This window comes from Zonotrichia leucophrys, chromosome Z, assembly GCF_028769735.1.
Source record: "Zonotrichia leucophrys gambelii isolate GWCS_2022_RI chromosome Z, RI_Zleu_2.0, whole genome shotgun sequence".
Lineage (NCBI taxonomy): Eukaryota > Metazoa > Chordata > Aves > Passeriformes > Passerellidae > Zonotrichia > Zonotrichia leucophrys.
The window spans coordinates 33,773,287-33,793,811 of NC_088200.1; the positions used below are offsets into that span (position 1 = coordinate 33,773,287).

At 37.7% G+C, this 20,525-nt stretch overlaps 1 protein-coding gene across 2 annotated transcripts in view; it reads left to right on the forward strand.

The window, feature by feature from the left end:
• PIK3R1 (phosphoinositide-3-kinase regulatory subunit 1) overlaps window positions 1–20,525 on the forward strand; it is a 59,932-nt gene that overhangs the window by 8,849 nt on the left and 30,558 nt on the right. The window lies entirely within an intron of this gene.

The window sequence follows — 20,525 nt, forward strand, 5'->3', positions numbered from 1 at the left end:
TATTCATCACTTATTTTAAGTTTCTTGAACCATTGGTTAAGACAGGAATTAGCATTCCTTGGCTGAAATGTTAGGACTATTATATTTTGCCTGTCTTCCCCTTATCTTTGTCAGTAAAGAAGTAGATTTAGTCTGATTTTTGGGGGATTTTTTTAAAATAGCATCTGAAAAGACATAAAAAGAAAAGAGAAACAAAAGCCCCAAGAAGTCTCTAGCACCTTCTAGTCTCAGTGTCAGATGATGTAGTGTCAGAGCTATGGCAAGGCAGATGTAATTCCTCTCACTGTTGAGAGATTCCAAGTGATCCAACATGCCACATTTTTTTCCCAGACAAGGGTGCCTGGCTGCTGCTGGGAGGATTGAGGTACTTGCAACAGTGGAGACACAGCATAGGGTCATCTTTATTCCCCCCAGCAGATATCTGAAGTTTGTGAAACAGTAAAGATTTCGCAAGACTGGTTTTTTTTCTCTTGGAATGATTTTTTTTTTTATTTTAATTGAAGCTACATTAGGCTGGTTCCTCTCGCTTATCCCAGTTTTCCTCAATTCTTTGCAAATGGAAAGTGCATAAGCTGTACAAAGTCCAGATATGGTTTTCAAATGTCTATTCAACTCATCTGATATGGCCATATATATTTAGAGTTAATTCATACAGTATCATTTCCCTACCTGTTTTGTGAAGGCTGATCTTAAGCATACTTTGGAGCATTAAGCTTTGATTTATTGACTGAAATACAGATTTAACTCAGAATGCTAAATTCTCACTTTGAAATGAAGATCAGGTTGCAGAAGGGCAGACCAAAACTTTATATGAATAATTTGTCTGTTTTGATGTTTTGGCACTTCCTGTATAACTTGAAAGGGTTGTTTATGTTGACACTTTGTACTATTTCAGCTGATTTTGAGCCTAAAAATAATCTGAAGCTCTTCCTTCTTGTGGTAAAACTATAAAAGAGATTTTTTTTTTAAAGAAAAAGTCCAAACTCTTTTTCACTCTTCTTCTAGAACAGATACAGATCAGCAAGTTACACAAAGATAATGACACATGACATTTGGAAACTCTTTCCTTTCACCAACCAGGTTATGCAATATCTGATAGAGTTCCAAACTGACAGGGGGCATAAACCGTTTCTGCACGGTTTAACCGAGTGTGTTGTAGGATTTGTTTCTTTAATTTTGCTCTAAAGCCAGTGTAACGATCCCTTTGTGAAAATTACTTAGATTTGTGTATTGAGGGACATAAGAGTGAGTGAAATGCAGTGAACTTGGAGCCTCCATTGGCAAGAAAACAGTCATCTTGGATGATTTAGGCAAATGGAAAAAGGAAATTATGAGATGATGAGCCACTATCTCATGACATATACAAATGGTAAATATATTTACCATTCAAGCCAGAGCCCTTGAATTCTTTCTTTTTAGAACCAGTTGGAGTATAAGCCTTTGCCCTGCTGCAGTTGTCAGAACTTCATTGCAGACATGAATTTTCACGTCCGTTGAGTTTGACTTGCACTGGGAAATGGGGCAAGTTCCTGCCGTAAAGCCTTGCTGGCTGCTTGTGATAACACTTCTAGGCAAATTTCTAGCTGCCAGATAAGTGCATGCATCTGAAAACAGAGTCCTTGCCAACTGCTTTATCACTGATGATGGCAAAGATTTTTGCAAGCTCCACTGAAGTGAGATAGAACATTTTTTTTTTTCACAGCGATAATATCAGGGTTGATAATAACTTAAAAAGCCTTTGTAAGCACCGCAGGAAGCGCAGGGATAGGCTTTGCAAGTCCGAGTACAAACTGCACGTGGAGAGAGAGCCTGGGCAAGTTCATGGTTGATGCGTGGCCCCACCTGCTGGTACAGGAGGAAGGAAGCAAGAGGGAGGAAGGACCTTCAAATACACTGTCTTCCATGTTGCATTTTAATCCTCACAGGATAAAATTTAAAGTGAGAGACAGAGCTTTTTAAAATTATTCTTGAATTGAAAAATAGATATTCCTGTGAAAAATATATCGCTTGGAGTACACAGAACCCCCCCCTTTTGATCCTCAAGGCTGATCTTAGACTGAAAAGGCTTGTGTGACTGAAATGAATTTTTTTTCCCTGACTGTATCAGTCTAATTAATCTAACACATTATTTTACACATTTTTGCATTAAGAAGCTGAAATAATAAGACGCTCCTGTTTAGCTGCTGTAACAAATATTTGTCTGGTTTTTGTCATACTTATTTTAATATGCCTTTCTGTGATTACAAAGGCATCACTATGTTGAGTGACTTTGCTTACATTTTCTTAGCCTTCTGTTATACTGATTTAGTCTGCTAATACCTTGTGCTGACATGAAAGCTGGGGCAGATGTAAAGCATGGCAAAGGTGAATTGGCCTACACTCTTATTGGAATCATCTTTGTCCTGTAGCTGTGATCCAGGAACATCTGAAAAAACCTTCACTGGTTAGCAAATAGTTCTTACTTAGGCTTGCATGTGATAACGTCAGTTTGTGAGTTTTAGCAATACATGGTACCAAGTGTTTGCCAAGAATGGATCATTCAGCACCCTGAGCAAACAACCGTGCCCACTTAAATAGTTGTGTGATGCCATATATGCATCCAGATTTTCTTGTGTGAAAGAACACAAGTCTGTAACTGCAGCTGGCTGTGCACTGTTTCACATCTGCGTCTTACCAAAGCCACTCTCCATGATGAACATCCATGAAATCAATCTGAAGTCTAGAATACAAAGAACTTCTTTATTTTCATAGCTAAGAATGACAAAGGGAATTACACAATATTAAAGACATGGTTATTTTAACTGGAGAAGGGTATTAAGTCCTGAGAATACTTTGGTAAGAATCTAAGTGCTTGAGAGAACTTAAAGAGAATTTCTGGCTTAAAAAAAATAGTTGGTTAATAGTTGCTAACTTTTGTTCATGTCTTCATCAAAATACATGACTAAAATGCAATTCTATTTTATGATGGTTTCATTCAGAGAAGGTGCTTGTGTAGATTTTTTTGTTAGGGTTTTGGTTTTTGTTTGTTTTCTTTTTTCTACTGTCTTGTAGAAATGCCTGCACCCTTGCACATTGCCTGAAATCTTTTCATAAAGTGTTAGCAGGTGTAACCTTTTGTGCTAATGAGACTGCTTTTTGTTCAGTCTTTTATAAATGCTGTATGCTGCAGTCCACAAGGGTAGCACCTAAATTTTGTTCCTTATTTTCACATGTTGACCCACTTTATAAAATAGTTTGTCTGTAAAACAGCATTAAAAAATTATATTTAAGCTGATGGCTTTTCAGGTAACAAGATTCACAAGGCAGATTTTCAAAAACTCACCACTGCCTTGATCCAGGGAAAGATGTGATTGCATATGGTTTCTACACTTCAAAAATGTCTTTTGAGACTATCTTCTACTTCAAAACTACTATGTAAACTATGACATGAATAATGAAAAATGTCTTTTACAATTTAGTTAGCTGTCAGACAATTTTCTCATTCAATCCACTAATGTTTGTATGTGCTCCTCATCATTTGCTATGCTAGAACATTTCCCAGAGGTCAGTATCTGAGATAATTTCTTCACTGGAGGTTGTGGATGTTGAGAGCAAGAAGTAAGATCTGCCTTTGGTAGGTCTAAACATGCCAGTCTCCATCTCTGCTGGCAAATCACTTGGTGGCATCTGGGACAGGAAGATGCTCCTGCAGAAGGGAGACCTCTTGCAGGAATGGCAGTTACTTTGAGTCCATTTACCACGCAGAAATTGTATCTTTCCAGTAAAATAGATGGGGTTGATTTTTCTCTGTGGGTTTTTTGCCTTTTTTTTTTTTCTTTTTAGTGTCTGTGTTTTAGAAAAACAAAGTTAAGCTCTACTTTCCTTGAACATTTTGATGCTTTCCTGTAAAACACATGCGCATCTTAGGTTGTAAAGGTAGTGGCAAAAAGCCAAATTATTTCACTCTAGAACATTTAATTCAAGTGGTCTCTACCTTGCTCTTTCTCCTCTCTGGAGTTGTATTTGTTGAAAGCATCATGTTTGAACACTCCAGTTCCATAGCCTCCTGCTCACCACCTGGGAAGAAAGGAAGCTTATTGCAACCTGAGATCTGTAGTCTTGAGAGGGAATGCACCTCTGAGCTGGTTTGTGCTGGGATAGAGTTACAAGGACAACCTAGCAGAAGGCATGGCTGCGCCAGGTTTGTATGTCTTGTTTACAGATATAACAGTGGAATTTATTTGTTGGGGTCAGGAGAGAGAAAACTTCAATGCTGTCACCTATTTTTCCAAGATCTCTTCATCCTGCTTGGATAACATTGGTAGATAAGCAGATAAGCATGGAGGACTATTCTTGGCAAAGAAACTTTTGAATGGTACACTGCAAATCAATGTTTCAAAGCACGTTACAACTTCTCCAGCTGTCTCTCTCAAGGAGAAGCCTCTTAGTTTGTGAGGTTACTTTTTTATTTCCCAGTCCTCTTGCTCAGCTCTTTTTTGCTGGAGGTAGATGAAGGCACTTAAATTAGGGAATTAATGAAAGAAACCACTAATTATGCATCATAGTAGATAAGGCTGCACAGCTGTATGTGGTTTCATTATCTCCCTATCCAGGAACATTCCAGAAATAAGCAGTTAAGGGGAAAAATTTTCAGTCTTTTTCATATTAGCACATGGTGTTCGACACTGTGAGCACGAATTCCAGTCCTCTGGTGCTATTTTTTCATGAAAATTTCACTGCAACTTTTCATGTGCTGCGCTTGGATGCAGGGAGCAGGAAAACATCTCTTGTGTTTTCAACCTTACCCTTGAATTGTCTCCTTGCCAGGACACAGCTGCTTGGCACAGGTGAGGAGCAACAGAGACTGTGGCAAAACCCTCCATCATTTCCTGCTTTGTATATGGGTATTCTGTGAAGGCTTGTTTTAGGTACTTTGGAGTAAAATCTGTACAGATGTTTAAGTACAATTAAGAATATATTCTGGCCAGTCCAAATCTACTCAATTGTTCTGAAGCCAGAGGAGTATAGCCTAAATAAGTCAGTAGCCCAAATAAGTAATTTTCTTAATAAGAAGATTAAGGGAGGCTTTTTTGCTCCAGTGCAAGGCAGTTCTAGCCATAAAAATTTTTGTAGTCATCCTCGTAATCTGGCCTGGGCAAGTGATAGAATTTTAAGGAACAAATTCTAAACAGCAAGTAGCAAAAATTTTTTCTGAAATAACCAAAAATAGGACCTCTGTTCATTGAATGAGGGCTTCTTAAGGGCACAGAGTGAGGAATGTATGAATTCTCTTTGCTGTATTTATAATTAATTACTGTTGGTTGAGAAATTAGTGTTCCCTGCAACTTCCATGTTTTTCTGACTACTTCTTGGATCAAACTTAGTGCTTACAATTCTAAAAACTTTCTGGTAGCCTGTGTAAACTGCAGTCCCCTACATGAAATAAGAGATTTTCACAATCTCATTATTGTCAGGATTTGGGAATAATATTAAACCACTGGTTGAACAATGTTTACTACAGAGCACCTAGCATTAAATCTTGCTTCTTAGCAAATTGAAGGTCTCATCTATTTTTGATACTAAAACCTTCACTGAAGGCGCTAGTGGGCTGCTGCTGCCTTCCAGAGTGATTTAGAATGCAGGACTTTGAGTTGCATGAACAGTTTAGCAAAAAAAGGGGAAGATAGTTACCAACTGTTATGCTTTTTCTCCAGATGTTTCCTCTAAGACAAATATGTAGAGTATTATTATGACACAGTAAGAACATGCCAATTAGATGAGTATGGTTGTTTTGTTGGGGGGGTTTTGTGTGGTTTTTTTTTTTTTTTTAATTCTCAATGTCTATTTGAACTAAATAGCCAGTCAATCAAATACGGTGGTAAATTGTCTAGTAGTTTGGATGGAACATGCCCATGCTTGTTAATGTGAGCTGCTCTGTTCTAAATAGAGTACTAAAATCCTTTCTTCAAAATCCTTTTGGATGCAAACTAAAAATAAAATTATTGTAAAGTACTGATGTTCTTGAAAATACTATACATGATTGAGGGTTTTTTTCCTTTACTTCAAGAACTTGTTCATACACAAAGCCATAAGTTACTATTCTACTTTCTCTTAAATTTGTGGCAAAACCCATCTCGACTTCAGAAGGAACAGGATCAGACCTATAGTCAAGAATTAGCAGCATTGGGAAAAATCGCATAGTTCTTAGTCTTAGTTCTTTTTTGCAAAATTCACAATACTTTTAGTGTTTGGAGCTCAAATCTTATCTCTTTTTGGAAGAGATTCCAGTATACCAGATTCATAGAATATGAATGTGCATGAAATACTACACTATAAACACTGGTGTAAAGAGTCTGGCTGTCCTTTCATAAATTTTGAAAACAAGTAAGGGACTTGTTGTGAGCGTCTCTTCTGAGGTCCTCGGCTAATGTAGGGCATGTAATTTCACCCTGTTATTCCTGCTCGAAGCTCCTAACTTCTAGATGAATTTAAAACCTGTTACTAAATAGTCCAAACTGCTTCCTTTGTACATATTTAGTGTAGATTACTTAACTTTTTATCCCTTTAATATGCAGCACATTATAAGAATTGTGAATTTAGTAGTAAAATGTTTTCATTTAGGAAACTACATAAATTTAATTGTATTTGGTGATGACAGTATAGAAACTGCTTTGACCAGGTTATTTTCTTTCTATATATTCAGAACTCCTCACTGATACTTGCTAAGAATTTGCTCTAGGGTGATAGATACTTTGGCAGGGCTGATGTTTTCCTTAGGGCTGCCTGTTTGGGTAATAATGTGATAGTAATAGGGTTTCATATAATTGAGGAAGTGATATGGTGACAGTTTTATTTATAAATTCTTTTACTGTAACAAATTATTATACTTAGAATAAATACAGAGTTTTATCACCTTGATGTATGTGTGTATAGACACAGAGCTGCACACTACAGTAGGAGAACATTAGGGTTTCAAAACTGCATTTAAATCTTGTGTTTATACATAAAAGTACAGCTTCTTTCAGTGTATACCATCTGATGCAATTTTTTTTATTGATATAATTGTCGCACCCTTTCCCCCATTTATTCTTGCTTTCTTTTTTCCGAGGTCTTCATTGAATTAAAATTGCTTCATTCAGGTTGATCAGTTCATAGTGTTAAGCCACCTGTTCTTCACAGCCTTCAACCTTCTCTCTGGAAACAGGTTTTTTCATTGATACTTGTGCTCTTTCCAATGACATGACTAATTAGTGTTTCACAGAACTTCATAATGACACGTACTAAGTCATCTTTAGGACGCTTTTGTGAGCAAAGGTGCTATCATCGTTCCTGTAAAGAATAAGGTAAACAAAGCAGACAATTAAAAAAACAACCAAACAAACAAACCTACTGCTTCAAGATAGTCTAAGGTTAATCTCTTCATGCCATGTACATTTCACTTCAAAAATGTGAACCTAGGAAGTAACTCTTAAAAACCCTTAACATATGAGAACCTTAGCAGTTACACTTCACTGAGATAAATAAACCCAGGAACCAGAAATGGATTAGGTTTAACTCTGCAAATCTTTATTTGTCACAAGGAGTGAGTGAGTACCATATTCTTACTCCGTGTCTGGCTTCAGTTACTATGTACTGGATGTCCAAAACAATTCCTTGCAGAACAAATCTTCCTGGCATGCCTCTTCCTGCACCAGCTGGAATCCAAATATAAGCATCAAAATCAAAATAATTACTAGAACGTGAATGCACAGATTCAACATATATGGTAACATAATTTAGTGTTAGCTTATTTGTTCCATGACTTTGCAAATCCAGAATTTCAAATTCTCAGTACTTTGTTGTTCCTGTTAGACATGCCTTGCAATAGAATATTTCAGTGACACGTGTTTTAAGCACCTCTTACTTTAGGTTTTTATGGTGCATCTCTATTAGTTTTGAGATGTTGCTGTATCATAGTTGTGATTCACAATACAGAAATATTTTGTGAATGGTGACATTACATAGTAAATTACATTCTGGGAGCTAGATCTTTGCTCTTGTAATACTAATCAATAACTTGCTTCCTTGAAAGATGCTTTTGCTCCCGTCTTTATCTTGCCATGTAGTAAGCTGCAACCTTAATTAATCAAGAGGCGTGGCAGCGCAATTTTATCCTAGTATGACAAAGTTCAAAGCTTTTCCTGGGCTACTCTGTTGCTAGCATCATACATTAGATTCCTCTTTCAGGAAACACTAGTTTAGAAAGTGGAAGTCAAGACATCAAGTGTGGATGACAGATGAGTAATGAGGGAGGTATGAAAAGTACTCTTGACACCTGGAATGGTTATTCATTAACTTTCCAGACACACTAGAAATATGGAAAGAGTGTTCTGCCATGGAGGAATCTGTGCTGTCTTGCAGGAGACTTCTGCCAAATTGGAGAAATTGAAGGATATACTTACTCCATATGAAGTTTTCTGCTCTTACTCCGTATGAAGTTTTCTGCACAAAGATCTTTTTGTTTTTAAGTTTTTCATTTTTCATATCTTTAGATGTTAATATGGAAATTGCAGGGTCATTGGGTTTGAGTGTACAAACAAGAGAGAGAACTCTGGAGAGCCATGGCATTTGATCTTTGAAAACTATGTATGTAAGCATGCTCCTCTGAAAACCCCAGATTGCAAAAATCATTTGTAGTGGGCTAGAGAGGTATTTGACAGATTATGTGCAAGTACATACATGTGTGTTTCATTATTTGATTGCCTTAGGAGACTGGTGTTTAAGTTGGCAGATCTACTCACTAAAAGCAAAGCTCTTTGGCTGGCAGGATTACAGAATGCCTGAAGGAGAGAGTCCAAATGCTGAGAGCAAAAGAGAGGGAATGTGTAATGTGCAGAAAGCGTGGGGAAGCTATAAAGCCAGCAGGAAAAAGTAGATTTGAATATGGTTCCAATTTGTTCTGTTGGGCTCAAGTTGATAGCCATGCAGAAGTAAAAACATGAAATTCTCTTATTTCAGTATGAAGTTAATGTTCTGGAAAATACTGTGTTTTCTATCATGCTAAGTATTATTTGATTACCTATTTGCAGCTTGTCAGAAATCTTTAATCCATGCTTATTTTCTGACTCAAATTAAAAAAAAAAATCACAGTTTGTCTAGGATATTTACAGAGCACTGTCAGACTGTGACATAAGTGGCCACTATAATAGGCTATGAAACTTTGTTCTTCTCTTTATTAGCATGACTCAAAACTCCGCTGTTGACTCCCAGTAGATGTTAAATTTCTGCATTTAATTTTGCGATATGTAATTTGTAGCTATTCTGGGAAAAAAATAAAATAAACTCCCAACCCAGTCTTTATGCATTCAAGTTTGGAACGAAACTATCCTGCAATGTTTTGTAATCAGCAGACGAGCAAGTTGAGTATGTGTAGCTAGAGAAGTCTACACCTGTGGCCTTGGACTTTCTTGATGTCTTGCTCCTCAACCTAAGGCAACACAGGGTAGCATTTTGACTTGGTTTTTCGTATTGCTCACTCCTACCTGAATGCCATTATAGAATAACCAACCACCTTGCTCTGTCTCCTAAGACTTACTTCTCAGTTTGAGAGCAAGGTTTGAAGTATGGGAAGCTGACAGGTGAAAAGCAGACTGATGTACTGAAACAAGAAAAAGAGAAGCAGAAGGGCTGGCTCCCCTGAGAGATCAAGAAATATGCTATTTGAAAAAAACCCAAACCACCAAAAAAGCAAAAATAAAAGGGAATTTCCCTTTAAAAAAGGCCAGAGTTTAGATGATTGCTCATACTGATACATCTAAATTATTTTAGGGACTAGAAGTGGCACATTTACCATGAAAGACTAGAATCCTTTGAGAGGTAATAGGTCCTGCAATAAAAAGGTCCATGGGGGTGGCATAGCAGAGTTTAGATGAGTTAGACCAGCTGTCTGCTGCCATTTTTGAGGAGCTTTATATTGTAAAATCCTCAGTAAAGTTCTCTGAAGTTGCCACATGTGAACTGTTTAGGAGACAAGTTTTTCCAGCTTCATGCAGGCAGTTCATATGAACAGTGCTTAAAAACAAGGAGTCATATGCGTTTTAGAAAAATCAGGTCAGTTTACAATTAATGTGTTCCTCTTTTTCCTGTTTCAGCAGGGAGCTGGTTCTTTTGGAATTATTTTCCTTCTGGAAGTCAAGTGAGATACCTTTTTTCCTTCTGGCATAGCCAACATTTAGATAGATAGATAGATAGATAGATAGATAGATAGATAGATTTGAAAAGGCAAACAAAATGAGGAAAAGGTGTTCCCTTCTGCTAAGGCCAAGTAAAGGTAACTGGTTCTTTCTTCTGACAAGATGACCAAGGGATTCCTCTGGAGCACAATAACAGAAAGACCATAAATGTAAGACTTCCTTTCTTTCCTCTCTTGCTCTCTCTCTCTCTCTTTCCCCCAGCCCCCACACCCGGTAGGGTAGCAGGAAAACAAACAATATATACCTGGCATTTTGACAGAATAGACAGTTCTCAGTCCTTGCTGGCCAGTGTGGAAGAAGGCTTACTCCAGTAAGCCAGCAGCCTTTCAGCCTCTCAATCCCCCACCCATTTCTTAGTGAGTCATAGCTAGAAGGCCTTTTCACATGTTTGATCACATCTTGCTCAAGTCAGGAATGTATTTTTACTCCTTTATTGCATCCTATAAGCAACATTCCAAGTCAATTGAGTGATTTTTGCTTTAAGCTCTGTACATATGTGGAAATGGAGATAAATATATAGATAGATAATGCCACTGTATTTTCAGATATGGATGGGTTAGAAGACCAGCTAACTTTCCTGGCAGGCACAGGATGGTGGAAAAACTGATTTGTATGTTTTATGTGTGTGACCTCTAGAGGAGTGGTACATGAGCAGTACTTAAATATTCAAGACATTAGTTTTTCTTGTCATTCTCATGTATACACTTAGTAGTCCTCTAAGTTCAGAGATCGCATTGATCCTGTTACCCATGAATTTTCTACAAGAAAGTTGGAGAATGTCTACAGCACATTCCACTGTGCTGGAGTAGGTCAGTGTAGGGCATCTGCTGAGTAGCAGAAGTAAGGAATGGAAGCAATGGATCAAAAATGCTTCTTGCTCATCTCTTGGGTCTTTGTAGAGGACCTAAAAAGAGCTTCTGCCTCCTCATTTATTCCATGAAAGAGCTGCTTTTATTTGATTCACCTGAGCTAAACATCTTTAGGAACATGTTGTCAGTTCTTAGCCAGATTTATGTTTTTCTATTTTTGCCCTTCTGTAGCTTACACCTTCCAAGATCACTTACAAAACCTTTCTTTCAGTTATTTCATCCTATTCTGTTCAGTCTCACTCTTCTACCACTGGTTTTCAAGAGAGAGACTTTTTTTTTTTGTTTTAGACCACAAGGCACTCTAACACTGTAAGGTTAGAAAAGGATTTCTTGGATTTGAAGTGTTTGGGTTTTCTTAGAGAGGCTTTGTCTCTTGTTTTTGGTCTCTTTGCAAATGAATGCTCCCACTGCAGACTGAAATCCTGTTCCATACCTTCTTACCCTGACTTCAGTTAATCCTTGGCTTGCAGATGGTGATGTAAAAACAGCCAGTTTTTCATGAGCACCATCTTTGTTGTCATTGTCAATTTTCTTGTACACTTTCTATAAACAGGTTTTACACTATGTGAATTTCACAGCACAGTGTGATGGTCAGTACACAAATGAAGGTTTTTTGCCAGTTAGAGTTAGTTAACCAGTTGGAGCCCTGACAGCTTTTCATTTGTCTCCCTAAGTGCTAAGGTCTGAATTAAAGCTACCTCAGAAGAGAAGTGTGAACAAACAATGATTAATGGAAGAGAGATCTTTAGGTTCATGCATTAAGTACATGTACTTGATATTATATGACATCTTTTTTGTTTAGGATCTTGGTAGTATGAAATATATTGGAATAAGAAAATAACACTGATACTGCTATGCAGAGAAATCTCCACAGGAGTATGATATGGGTCAAAAAAATCTTATTACATATAGACTTAGAGTTTTCTTCTTCATCTGAAGGTAAAGAGGATGGTGGGATTACCTCTCTATAGATTCAGTCCAGGATTTTCCTAATAATGTTGTTTCTGTAACCATGTCAGATCACCCAATGGTTTAATGGCTGTAAGGATTAACCCAGTTTTACTTTCTTAAAAGTCTGCCTTTCAGCATTGCTGTATTGCTGTATTCTGTTGCTACAGCTACGGCTCTAAGCTTTTCATTTTTTCTTCTTTTTTTTTTTCAGAGGAGGAAACATGTTTGATTTGATTGGAAACACATTCAATTTTTGAATAAAAGTCGTGGTGCTGGAGAGCTGTTGCCATTGTTTGCGTTTTTTTTCTGGGTGACTGCTGTACACTCATTATTTTTAACTTTCTGTGTACTTACAAATGTTTCCCACAATTCCCAAAAGATGAAGGAGCAGTGTTGACTTTTATCTGTCAGCAGCTTCTGCCAGTTCTTTTATGTAAATCTTCCAGATCTAAACAACTTGACTTCTCAAGCATAGTAATATGCATTATCTTTTCTTGCAGCTGTGAAGAGCCTATTCTTTTCTTCTAGATTTTTTTGTCTGTGGATAGTTTGACAGGGATTTGTTGTCATTCTTCTCCCATTAGTTTCTCCACAGCAAAAAGGTAACAAAACAAAGCATTCTTTCAGAGCAAAACATCATACTGCCCTGAATTTTTATGTATTACGGTTGTTGAATAAAAAGAGAATGCTTTAAATTCTGCTCTTCTCAAGCAGAGATACTATCACAAACCAGTGTTTGCCCTGCATAAGAAACTTTGTTACTGGTAAAAAGGACACAGCAGTAAGGAACAAGGATCAACAGTGTTGCAGCGACCAAGGTATCTCACAGTGAAGGTTCATCCACCTTCGTGACCTGTCCTGGCTACAAAGAGCAGATGCTGCTGGAGCACTGCAGTTTCTAACTGTCACCATTTATATGGGGAAAGGGAATTGAGATTAGTAGTCCTTGTAGGATAGCACCAGACGTGTTACTGCTTTTTAAAATACATGTTACTACTTTTTAAATGAAAATGGTTTCAGCACCTGAACTTGCTCTATCTATGCAGTTTTATCTGATAGATGTCATTGAAATAGTGTCACTGTGGCTTTCCACTAGTCAGCGAGAACCACAATTTTCAAGTACCTTTTGAGGTGGACCTCAGCATTCCTTCCCTTAAAAAGATAGGCAACTGCGTCTTTCCTGTGTGTCAAATGTTTTCAGGAAAAACCAAATACGTGTTTCCTCTCCCACTTGCTAGGAAGAACTCAAGAACAAATTGTGGACCATAGTACTTTTACATGGGAAGTCATTCTAAGAGGACATGATAGAAAATTCAGGTTTGAAGAGGAAAATAAACAGGAGAATATAAGCCTACTGCATGACCATGTGTCCTTGTACAGTCTAGATAATATTCCAGATACTAAAGTACTCAGTTCTTCAGCTGAGTTTTATCCCTTGAGAGCTCTGGTCTTTGTGCACTGAAATGGGCAGTGTAATTTAATGGAGAAAATTCTGTGTCATTATATGAAAAGAGACAAAAGCATGAACTGAAATTTAACATGCAGCCTTAGTTCTTTGTGGTCTTAAGTTTTGAGTGCTTGACCTTGGTGGTGGTCTTGATGCTCTTACAATATAGTTTTGTTAATGTGTCTGTGTGGTATGGCAGGCATCAGAGGGAGCTTTGCTGCTCTTTCCTTATGGAGTGACTGTAGCAAAAATACCACATAAATTTTGACTAATAGCAAAAGTACCATGTAAATTTTGCTAATACATACTAGATGTATTAGCATACATCTAGTCACTTTACACTAAATTATATTTTTAGTGAATTTTCACTCTTGCTTAGTTAAAAAAAAAGCCTAGAGTGCAGAAGTTAATAGAAATCATGGCATAAATATCCTTGGGAATGATGAGGTAGTTTGTGGGAAGGCAGCTGGCAACAGTTCTAAGGGAATACTTAGTCAATCATAATGCCAGTGAGGGAGGTTTTGTTTTGAGAACTATCAAAATTTTTTCTAATAAGGACTTCTATGTGCCACCACTAAAATCTGGATGTTTAATGGCAACAATAACATTGAAGCGCTGGGAACTTGATAAATAAGTCACAAGATGCAGCTGCTGGTGGAATGTGCTGTTTGTTCTCTCACCAGCACTATCAATACTACTCTTGACCATTCGGTGGTATATATTTCCCTTCTTGATAGTATGTATGGTTTCATGTCAAACCACTGTCAGAAGCTGAAATTGTCATTTAGTGTCTCTGAGGAGAACTAAGCAGGCCGAGTTACTCAAATTCTTGCAGATCTCAGTTCTTTTCTAGTCCTGGAACAACCATCCTGAAGGAAGGGGAGGAAATATAACAAGCCTCACTTAATGAAAAAAGCAGTTCTGCACTTTATTGCTTCAGCTATTTAGTTGACCCTGTCCTGTTCCTTCTTTTCTGTTGTCTGTCATCATCTCCTTGCATGTGTTGATGCAGTAACTTGGTACCTACATCAGAGCCTACCTCTCATCTGCTGGTATCTCTCTGACTGAAAACTGCTGGCAGGGAACCTGCAGATGTCAACAAGACAGGAAAAACAGGTGTTAGCTTATTAATTTTATTTTCTCTGTCATTGGAATCATGCACTGAAATCCATGCTGGCTTGTTCTATTTAGAGATGTTAACCTGTCCTTCCATTTAAAGTGATGCTCATGGGAATGTGAGAACACTACTACTGCTGTGCTCCTGCATGTCACACAGGGCTTGGGTTGATCCCTGAGAGTGAAGGGTAAGAAGGAATTATTCACCAGTCTGCCACGCCTGAGAAAAGCATGAGAAGCCTCAAGCTGTGCCAATGCTCCAAACCACTTGAGGGTGGTGAGATGTGCCTCTCCTGGCAGCCAGCAGTGTCGGAGTTCCAGTGCTAGCCTGTTTGGTTTTCAGCTCCAGCTAAGTATATCCTGACCCACACTCTACCCTCCTCAGCTTTTTGAGTGCCTCCTCTTCTTAGAAACAGAAAGACGTCTTTTAGTACATTCTTGCTTATTTCTTATTTTTTTCTTTCTGTTTATCTCACAGATCCTTGAAAAAAGAGTTGAATAAGGAATGATTTTCCCACCTCTTGCTTGCTTTTTGGGGGAAGGAGTTTCTTTGGCAAAACTATGTATGCATTATGTATGGCATTATGCAGTGTACTTGATGCCAGCACATTTTACTTATTTAATGTTTTTTTTTTTCCTCAGAATGGTACTGCTCATGTTTTCTAATCATGCTAATAATAGTTGTAAATAGTTGCAGCCATTAAATTCAATTCTTTTTGGAAAAAGAGTATTGCAAAAGCTCACCCATAGAGGGAAGCAGAATACTGTCTGAACTATAGGCTGCTTTTAAAAAATTATCCATGCTTCAGATGAAGCCAACAAAGAACATCTGTTGTCTTAATTATAGCTTCTATTTCTAAGAAGTATGTTCTGTAGCAGATGAGAAAAATGTCTGACAGCTCATAATTCATTAAGTTATTGAGGTTTAATCTGATAGAATATTACGTACAGAGTTTCTTCCCAGTACAGACATTATCACTTCCCTTTCAACTGATGATAGAAGTGGGGCTTTATGAAATATTAAATTAATAAGTGTGAAACATGATTATCAGCCACTATTGAAAGTATTAAACTGTTATAAAGGACACACGTATAAAGTTCTCTATACTATGTTGCTTTGTGGTTTTGTTTTTCTGCTTATCTCTGCAACTAAACTTTCCTCAAGCCAGACACAGTCTCTTTGTTCTTCCTTTCCCTACTTTAATTTTGCTTTGTCTTAGAGGAATTCTTTGTTGATAATGCAGCAGCTCTAGGACAAGTATTCATTTTTGTGACAGAGAAGGGTAAAAAGATCCTGGATTTCTTTCAGAGAATTGGTATCTTATTGAGTAAGACTTTCAATAGCTAATCAGACCTTTTTTCTTCCTAGTCCTGCCATCTATTCTTTACAAATTATTTTCTTGTAATCTGTATTTACCAGGGCTTGTTTCACCCCTTTTCACATAGCTGCCCCTTGTGCTTTTTAGCCCCGAGAGTGCAGCTGGCACAGCTTCATAAACGGAATGAAGGGAGGAATTAGTTCTCCTGGCCCCCAAAATTCCCTGCATAGTCACCATGCACATGATACTTTATCAACCACAGCATTGCTTCCATGTGTGCTGATAACCCTGAGAAGCGTCTAGGCAAAGTAGGTCTCAGTTACAACATTGATTTATGCAGGTAACCTTGTCTTTTTGACGTACTATGTGTAATTAGGATAAAATGAAGTAACATTCAGGTTTTTTTCTGACCCTTTTAGATTTAGTGGGTTGGACTATAAATGGCCCAGTCTTAATATACATGTGCTTACCCTTCTGAAAAAATGACTGCCTTATTCTATTAAGTGTCATAATATTATGACAAGTTTTGTACATTTTTCTATAAAAGTCAGTTTGAGGTCCCTTTTTCTACTGTATAGGTTATGTGTTAGTACCTATCTTGCACAGAGGAATCTGGAGATGTTGGCTTTGTTTTGGGCAGTACACTGGGACTGGCGAGTCAGTAGGTCATGCTTGTGAGAACTGCTGTTGTCTTCCATTTGGAATAAGCCCCTTGGATAAGTTGTTGTCACTCAGTGTTATTGATGTAGGATCACATCAGAACTACGAATGCTTTACAAAGATATTTGAAGTCTGAAAGTCTTGGAATACTGTTTTGCCATGAGGGTTAAATGTTGCCATTAATGCCCTTGAAAGGCTTTCTTCAGTTCTGCTTTATTCAGATGTTCCATCATTGAAGACAGAAAAAAGATGAATGACAGCAGATGTAATAAACTGTATTCTTGGTACAGATCTGTATTTCCTGCCTAAAATCTTCAGTGTTCTGTTAAAAGGAAACATGTAAATCAAGTTACCACTTTGTCCTCCAGTTCATACCCAACACCTGTCAGCCAGTGGAAGAAGCAGGCTGTCCTGGGTACATAATATTCAAGGATTATAAAGTGGTAGTATTTTCATTCTGCTTTGCAGTTGTACCCCAGTAATTTAAAGTCACCAGCAGGCATAATTTTCCATATTTGTTTTCATAGCACTGGGGTCATTCATATCACAATAAATCCTGAGTCTCAGACATTTTTTTGCCTCCATAATAAATGGACTTCTTCTGAGCTCAAGGGCTCATAGTGTTGGTGGGCATGACCATTTCTTTTTCTACTGCTGCAATACTCTTCACTTGTCTTCAGTTCTCCTGAATCTAGTCTTCTCTACTGCCAAGGCTTCTGTGATATTCTGAGTCTGCACCCTGCCTGAATGATGACATCTCACAAAAGTAAGAGAGAAGTAATAGTTGGCAGACTTATTAAGTTGCTTGTAATGATGTATCAAATTCATGGATGCTTAAGTCTCTTTCATATTTTTCCATGAATGGTGTTGTGTTTTAAAAATCATTCTAATGAAACCAGTACTGGAGAAACAGCTCTTCCTCCTGACACTTTAAATGGTGATTTCAACCATTGAAAGTAGCATTTAACTATAGCCAAACAAAATCATCTCAGTAGGGACTAAGGAATATTCTCTACCAACAGTTGCAGCTGGATTTGCTATCTGTTCCGGTCCTTGATTTATTTGAGACACACAGTAACACTGACTTTCTCTTCACTCTCACCTTTTTGTCTTTCATCTTTGCCCAGTGAAAACCTTTTGCTAATGGCAATTGGGCAGTTCTGAACATTGTTCTTTTGGTAAATGCAATTAGGTTTTCTGAAAATGCAAATGTCAAGGCAAGGTTGAGCTCTTCAAATCTCAGGGTGAGTTGCTCTTTGTTATTTAATTAATACCAGACTTATCTTTTGTATTGGTCTGACACTGAATCCAAAGCACAGATTTCTGTGGAAAATTTCTCCAGAGTTAAGAGTTGAGGGACTTTTTAGCCTTTCATACTGTTGTACGGAAACTTTTTGCAAGGAATCACTACTTTTTAAAGGAACATTTAGTAGATCACAGAATTCCCTTTCACTATGAATTAAGAGTTTTTTTGTCAGTAAGGCTTCTTTCACTCAGACATTTTGTGAGGCTCATGTGGCCTTTTCTTCTCCAGCTGATTACAGCAGGTGCTGAGAGGGTGGTGATGGCTGAGGCTCAGCATCTGTACCAGCTGACACCACAGGGCCAGGAAAGGCTTCAGGTTGTGCCATCATCTGTATGATGGTGTACCTCCTAGTGCTTTCCAGGGTCTGAATTTGTGTTTCTGCAGGCATGGCTTTTGCTGTGTTCCCAGCACAGTCTCCTCAAGCTCTGCTGTCTCTGGTGTGGGAGTCACTAGCAGCCAGCACCCTGGAGGGGTACCTGGGACAGCTTAATATATACCACTGCCTGAAAGGCCTGCAGAACTGCCAAACTGCCCTCATTTCCAATGCATCTTCACTAGAATTCAACATTGTGTACTGATAAGCTGTTAAATTCAAACAGTATGAATCCTTATTGAAATCCAGGTTCTGTTTCAAGGAAGATGGATGATAACAGTGGCACATTGTTTGAATTCCATTTCCCATACCTACAGTAGAATACATAACTGCTGAAATAATAGTATTTCAATCAAGACAGTAAGCTCCTGTGTTTCCCAGAAATTCCAATAGCAAGCATGGGTATTGAGCTATGTAGGAAACCCCCCATTGTCCACAGCTGGTAATGCATTATATGGATGGTGCTGCTGGCAGAAGTACTTTAGGTGCTTGAGCAGGCATCATTTCTTTACAGTTTGTTGGCTAATTTTGTTGGAGCATTACCACAACTTGCTTGACCATGATCCTTACCTTTGAATTTCTTCTTCTGCATTAATTAACATGCCAATGTTTAATATAGCTAATTTAAGTACTGGTAAAACCTTTCATGTCTGGAGTTATTGTCTGACTTCCAAACAAGGTACATGTGTAAAGCTATAGAAAATCATTATGCTAGTGGATACATTTGTATCCACTAACATAAAGAGTATATCTGCATGCACCCTAAGTATTGTGATCATCTTAAAACCTGAGCTCTCAAATAGTAGACTTTTATATAGAGCTGCATTGTCATCAAAAGCGCAAAATGCGTGCACAAACTTTAATGCCATTTCTGGAAAAATAAGAACATTCATAGAGTAGTCTTAATTCAAAATTAAATTCAAGTAGAGTTAGTATATAGTTCCTGTAATTATTTAGAAATTAAATTCCCTTTTATGGTACATACTGTACATTTTAAGGGGTTTTATTATATATGTTTTTAAATTTCATTCTTCTTCTAGCAGTAATGATAGATATGTCTCAGAATCATCTGAAGCCAAATTGCAGCTTTAAATTTCCACTTGTCATTGCCAGGTACTAACTCTATATATTTTTACTGAGAACCCTTCCAAAAGGTGCAGCTGTGTGCTGGTTTCATCTTGCACTTTGTAGCTGTGCTGGCAACCCTTGAATCTAAGGTATGCTCTCATCTTCCACACATTGCCATTGCCTTAGAGCTGTTCAGTCCTGTCTGTAACAGGGAGAAGGAAGAGTTTGCAGGTTGGAGAGAACTCTTGATTTGTGGTTCATCTCATTGATTCTCAGTATTGCAAGGTAAAAATAGAGCTAGTGGAAAACCCAGCTTTTATTAAGTGTCATCAGAAGCTTCCTTACAATCTGGAGTAAGCTTCCTTACGATCAGTTTTGAGAACCATTATATTTTGGAGACCCTGGGATTAAGGGAAGGAAAAAAAAAGTAACAAAACAGACGCATTTGGGGAAAAATATTGCTTTTAATGAAAAACTGATACGGGATTTTAGCAAAGGCATCTACAAATTTGCCCAAATCCTTTAGAGTGGATATGGTTCTTCAAACATCTTTGCTGCCCTACAGCATTCTTCAAAGAAAAAGTCAACTTTGAAATCAGGTACTAAATGCAGGTTGCATGTGAGTTTTTTTTCAGTTGTCTTTTACTAAAACTGACCTATCTAAAAAGTCTTCCTTTCCCACTGCAAATCTTAACATGCATTCTGGGTTTTCTCCTGGTACACATAATCTAGGATCAGGACTTCTTTAATTATGATTTCTATTCTGGCTCTTGGAGTAAAAAAAAAATTTCCAGAAATTAGGTGCAGTTTTCTTAGTTTGGCTGCTGAGATTTCCCCTCAGCATTTTGAAACTGAAGCACACTATTCCCACATTAGGCTGTCTTCTCTATAAATGTAATAAAGTGGCTTCAGTTCTCTGAGTACTGTTGAGTTTTTTGGTTTTTTTTTTTTTTTCTGACTACATGTGTCTTGTAAAGCCTTTTGCCTTTAAACAAACTTAATTTTCTGTTTAGTGCGAAAGCTGGGAAATTTGAAGCAAAAGTCAGTATGATGTTGTGCACTAATTATATTGAAGGTGACACAGTGAGTGGAAAATCCTAGAACTGGTGGGAGGTTAAATTTTTTTAATTTGTTCATGCTGTCTTCAGCATGCTGATGAAGTGAATGTTTTTCTTGTACATTGCTGAGCATTGTAACTATGTGAC